Source organism: Sciurus vulgaris, assembly GCF_902686455.1.
Source record: "Sciurus vulgaris genome assembly, chromosome: 17".
NCBI classification, from domain to species: Eukaryota; Metazoa; Chordata; class Mammalia; order Rodentia; family Sciuridae; genus Sciurus; species Sciurus vulgaris.
In genome coordinates, this window is record NC_136478.1 from 44,913,022 (window position 1) to 44,919,021 (window position 6,000).

Genomic DNA, 6,000 nt, shown 5'->3' on the forward strand with positions numbered 1-6,000 from the left:
AGAAGAGGAGGTGGATGGTTGTCAGGACACGTTTTGATGTTCAGACAATGACCCTGCCCTGAAGAGTATAACATCTCCTCAGCCCAGCCTTCTTCACAGGGCGTCCACCAGACAGATCAAGTCCCACAATCCCTTGGGAACTATATCTAGAAGGACATGTAGAGAGGACCAGAAAGAACGAGAAGCCAGCCAAGAATGAGGAGCACCAAAGACCTGGAAGCACTTGGTCTGGAATCCGTGTCCCCACCATGTGCCCAGGCCTGAGCTGTGTGCTGGTGGCCGCTGGGAGGAGCGGGGCTGGGAGGTCAGAGGACACTGAGCTTTGCTGGACAGAAGACCTTGAAGATTTGGGAACTCACCTTTCTCTACCTCTTGTAACTTTGCACATTTTTGCTGACATTCAGGAAGGAAGAAGAAGTTGGAACAAATATTCCCTACTTGTCACTTTTCAAGGAAGACAATGAGCAGAGGAAATGTCTAGTCGCTTCCTTTTCCAGAGGGCCATCTCAGCGGCGTGAACCCCTAGATCTTGTCTGATGGCACTGAGGCCAATTTTCAGTAGGTGAATGGAGATAAGCTGGGCCTTCCCATTAAGCCAACCACCCAAACAGGGCATTTAAGGTGGGTTGAAAAAAATTCTTGGAAAAACAAGCAGGCACTTATTATTATTAATTAGAAATAACTGCACTGGCTCTAAAAAACTCCTTCCTGTCTGCAGCCCGGAACTGCAGCCTCTTTATCACGTCTAGAGTCCCCTTCAGTGGGGGCTGTGAACTGCTCCTGTCTACAGTGGGAAACTAAGTCTGCCCCTGCCTACAGTCAGCTGCAGGTTTCCAGTTTCCATTTGCTGGTTGCTAGTCTGGCTACTGGCTGCATCAGGTTCTCAGGTCCTCGCACGTAGTGATGGTGTTGACGGTGATGTCATCCTAGTGATGGTAAAGGTGACAATGATCAGGCTAATGATAGTGGCGATGATGATGACAGGGGTTTTGATGGTGGTTATGGTTGTGTTCATGGTGATGATGGTGGTGATGGTCATAACAGTCATGGTGGTGATGTGGATGGTGATGGTTATGGTGATGGTGATGATGGTGATGATGGCTAATGAATGAAATTCACCATGTGCCATGTGAGCCCTGGTTCATGTCCTTTGCATATATTAATTAATTTAACTCTCATAATTATCCTGTGAGAATCATCATTATCTCCATCTTATAGATGAGGAAACTGAAGCCCAAAGAGTTGAACTCCTCTGTTCAATCTCAAGAGCAACCATTTGGAAATACTCATTCTGGGATCTGTGGCTCAGAAGATTTGGAGATAAAAGGTTTTGTTTCCTCGGCAGCAGCAACCATAACTATAAAAACTTGTTTTTCACTCATTTGAATCTAAAGGTCAGCAAGGTCTCTGTGCTTGTCTGTCCTTTCTTTCTTCCTTCACTATGTATTTATTTTTAAACATTCAGACCTCCATTTCACTTATGATCTGTGAAAAATGTTTGTCCCCTTTGAGGCGCTTGCTCACCCTGGAAACCTGGTGGCCATCCAGAGCCCGTGCGCTGGGGTGTCTGTGTGAACCAGGATCCACACCCTCAAAACGGCCGCGTTGGGTGTCGCCGACTCAAAACCCTTAAGCCCTCACAGCTTCTTGGTTGCTTTTTCCTTGTTTGTGGCACAGACACAAAGTGAAAAGCAGAGCCGCCAGGCGGAGAGTGTCCTGGACTTTCTGCAGGTGCTCAGTGATATCTGATGGATGCAGTGACTTGGCTCCCAGCGCAGAAGCACTGCGCACCATGGAGTTGGGTGGATCAGGCAGGCGCCATCCCGGGCCCCAGCCAGGACCCACAGGGCCAGGCTTTCCCCAGGCCTCAGGTCCTTCAAGGAAGGCACTGTGCCCGATGGCAAGGGTCACAGGGAGGGAACTGGAGTCCATGGAGTAGGGAAGCTTGGGGGGAGCAGAAAGGTCACAGGCAGCTGCGGGGTCACTCAGAACATACTAGGACGGGTTCAGCAAGGCCATGCAGATTTGTGTCCACTCTCCTGCGCATATGAGAGGGGTCATGCCTCCCTCACTGCTCAGGTATGGCCAGGCGAGGGCTTCCAGACACCAGGTCACAGCAGTGTGGCTCCACTTTGGGTGGCCAGCAGGTAGGAGCGGGACAGGCTCTCCACTCTACCCTTCCTGGTGAGCATGGAGCTCCAGTCCCTGGTGAGTGTGTGCAACAGGGACCCAAAGACTCTGAACGTGCCATGTGGCTCAGAAGTGGACCCTGGTGCAGAGCCGCGAGGTGTCAGGAGTGAATGGCAGCATGGCCTCCCAGTCCCATCTGTCCACAGGGGCAGAGTCACAGGGCTGCTGGGCGCCCACCGAGGGTTGGGGGAAGAGGACCGCCAGCAGGCTTCCCTGGGGTCCAGGAGGTCACCTGAGTCCTGTGGATAGGCCAGGTGGCAAGCAGAGGAAGGGTGCTGGGCGGGGACAGCTGTGTGCATGCTGAGGGAGGGCGGCCTGCTGGGAGACAGGCGCCCGCGAGGGAGACAGCACTGCCATGCAGGTGTGGCTGGGCCTGGAATGCCGAGCTGAGAGGACTGGACTCTATGAAGCAGCCAGGGAAGGTCACTGAGCCAGGCAGGGGCTGCGTGGTCACCTGGCATGTTAGAGAATTACAATGTTAAGGTTTGGAAGTGAGGTGTCCCCCAGACACTGCCAACACAGGAATGTTCAGTGTGGAATGTTCAGTGTAGAATGTTGGCTTATGGAGCTGGACCTGATCAGCCCATTCTGGTGTGACTGAACTGGCTGGGTGGTCACTGTAGGCAGATGGGGTGAGGCTGGGGAGGTGGGGAGTGACTGGGAAGGTGGAGGGAGGCTGGGGAATTTGGGGGAGGCTGCGGAGGTGGGGCAAAGCTAGGGAGGTGGGGGGAGGAGGCTGGGGAGGTGGGAGGCTGGGGAGGTGAGGTGAGGCTGGGGAGGTGAGGAATGGCTGGGGAGGTGGGAGGCTGGGGAGGTGGGGAGTGGCTGGGGAGGTGGGAGGCTGGAGAGGTGGGGCAAGGCTGGGAGGTGGGGGGAGGAGGCTGGGGAGGTGGGAGGCTGTGGAGGTGGGGCAAGGCTAGGGAGGTTGGGGGAGGAGGCTGGGGAGGTGGGAGGCTGGGGAGGTGAGGTGAGGCTGGGGAGGTGGGGAGTGGCTGGGGAGGTGGGAGGCTGGGGAGGTGGGGAGTGGCTGGGGAGGTGGGAGGCTGGAGAGGTGGGGCAAGGCTGGGAGGTGGGGGGAGGAGGCTGGGGAGGTGGGAGGCTGTGGAGGTGGGGCAAGGCTAGGGAGGTGGGGGGAGGAGGCTGGGGAGGTGGGAGGCTGTGGAGGTGGGGCAAGGCTAGGAAGGTGGGGGGAGGAGGCTGGGGAGGTGGGAGGCTGGGGAGGTGGGGAGTGGCTGGGGAGGTGGGAGGCTTGGGAGATGGGGAGTGGCTGGGGAGGTGGGAGGCTGGAGAGGTGGGGAGAGGCTGAGAGGTGGGGCGGGGTCTAGAAAGGTGCATCTGCCCTGCAGCTCCCTCCCCTTCTCTCTGCTTCCTGGCAGCCGAGAGCTGAGCAGTTGTCCTCTGCTGGGCCGCTCCCCCTGATGTACCACCTCATCTTAGGTCCAGAGCACTGGAGTCAGCCTTCTATGGATGGAGGCCTCTGAGTCCCTGAGCCCCCAATAAACTTTCCCTCTCTCTGTTGCGCTTGTTAGGTCGTCTGGTCACAACGATGAAAAAGTCCCTAAAACGCTTTGGTTCCAGAGTGGCCTGGAGCCCTGATGGCAGGGACGTTTCCTTTCTCCTCCATCCACACTGTCCAGCTGGGTGGACTGAGGACCGGATACATGCCAGGCTCTGCTCCGGGCAGGGAGGCACCCATGTGCAGGTTGGGGCTCACGTGTGCACAGCCACATGGAGAACACGGCTGGGGCAGGAACAGGGGTGTCGGTCTTGCTCTCTGCAGACATGAGATGTCTAGCAACCTGGGAAACACTCTGAGTACCATGTTCCACAGAGAAGCCTGGACCTATGTCCAAGGGTGTGTCCCTGAGGAGGTGGGACACAATGCCTGCACTCACATCCCGGGCAGCATGGCCCTGGGACACCAGTGAGTGGAGGAAGGTGCACCCTGCCCAGGGGCAGGGCCACTCCAGGTGTGCACAGGTGAACTGTGTAGGGTTTCAGTTGTTTTGTATTTTAAGAGAAACATCATAGAACCCACACGGAGGCGCTGGGCTGTCCAGGTGTGGGGCAAGAGTACCAGCTGTGCGACCACTGCAAGTTACCACTCTCTCTGAGCCCAGTTTCATCATTAAATGTAGGGATGGCCACCATGGTAACAGACTTGGAAGACTTGGCCATGGAACCCACTGTTAACTGAGTAACCACCCAAAGACATCCACAACCCATCCCTAGATCTGAGAACCACTCACAGCACAGGGGGACTTCAGAGGGGACTGAGCTAAGGATCTTGAGGGGACACTCACCCAGGATCAGTCCTTGTGTCCCCTGTAGCCTTCAGGGTCTGGTTAGGGGGTGGGAGGACAGAGTCAGAGGAGGTGAATGTTGGTGCAGAGGGAGTACTCTACCTGAGGGTGGGCAGCAGGGTCACTGTCAAGCCATGTGGGCAGCCACTGGGCGAGGAAACAGGAGACCATGGGCCTGGAGCCTCCAGGAGGGACTGGCCGCCCACACCTGGATCCAGTCCAGCAAGACTACGTCGGCCTTCTGACATCCAAGCTGTAATGCCTAGGCTGCCCAGCTGTGTCCTGTGTCCCTGCAGCTGCCATCACTGCCACCAGCTGTGAGCCCACCCTGGCCTCAGGTGCCCTGTGTCTATCCCTGTTCACACACTCCATTCCTCCCTGCCTACCTCCCTCCATCCTTCCCTCCCTCCTTCTCCCTCTCTGCCTCCCTCACCCTTCCTCTCACTTCTTCTCTCACCATCCATTCTTCCTTCTTCCCCTCCTGCCCCTCCTGCCCACAGTCCCCTTTCTCCCTCCTGAGGACACAGAGTCTGCTTGTGGTGCTTCTCCAGGAGCTGGTGTCCCAGGTGCTCCCTGCTCTTGCCCCTGCCCCAGATCTGCTCCCAAGCCAACAACGAGACTCGTCCTCCCGAGCGGGCCGGGCTGCCTCCTCTGTTCACGCAGCAGCAGCCTCTGCCCATCCTCTGCACCGGGCTCTGGCGCTGGAGCTTGCCCCTCAGTTGGCCCTGACGTGGCCGCTCTGCCATGGCCTTGCCTCTGCCCAGGGCTTTGCACCTGCCCTGGGCCTCGATGGGCTCGTCCTGGCAGCTGCACCACCTGTCTCCTCCTCCCCTCTTCAGCCATCTTCTCAGCGAGACCCTCTCTGCCCCTGTCCCCTCTCTTGTGTTGTCCCCTGCACTGTGTTCTGACACCCGCCTCTCATACTTCGAAACACGTGCTCCTGGCCACCTCCACTGCTGGAGAACAGTAGCTTCCAAGAGGCAGGGCTTTCATGGTTTTTTCTTGTATCCTCACTGCCTGGCATACAGTAGGTGCTCAATGAGGAACCATGGTGTCACCAGGTCATAGCAGGCTCTCCAGAGCTGGCAGCTCTCAGCGCTGCGCCTGCAGCTGTTCTTAGCTGGGCCCTGCTCCACTCACGCTGGCCATAGGCACTTCCAAACCCACGCCTTAAGGCCCTGGGGCCTGTGACCGCCTTTGACCCCAGCACTGGCTTCCCAGTCTCCCCTGGCTCTCATCCTAGATCCGTCTGTCTGCCCCCCATGTTCTGAAGTACCTGTGCTTCCTTCTAGTGTGGCACATACTGTGTTGTTCACAGAGTGCTGGCCCTTTTCACCCAGGGCGCTTTACCGTGAGCCACATCCCCAGCCCCTTCTAACTTTATTTTAAGACGGGGTCTCCCTATATTGCTCAGGGTCTTGCTACACTGCCCAGCTGGCCTCAAACTTGAGACCCTGCTGCCTCAGCCTCCCAGGCGCTGGGAACACAGGCCTGCGCCTGTCCCCAG

General features: G+C 57.2%; 1 long non-coding RNA gene across 1 annotated transcript in view; it reads left to right on the forward strand.

The window, feature by feature from the left end:
- LOC306648647 overlaps positions 1-961 on the forward strand; it is a 392,598-nt gene extending 391,637 nt beyond the window's left edge. The window contains exon 11 of the long non-coding RNA XR_013760427.1: positions 405-961. This is a non-coding gene — a long non-coding RNA (uncharacterized lncRNA). The remainder of the gene's footprint in view (positions 1-404) is intronic.
- Positions 962-6,000: the final 5,039 nt, after the last annotated feature.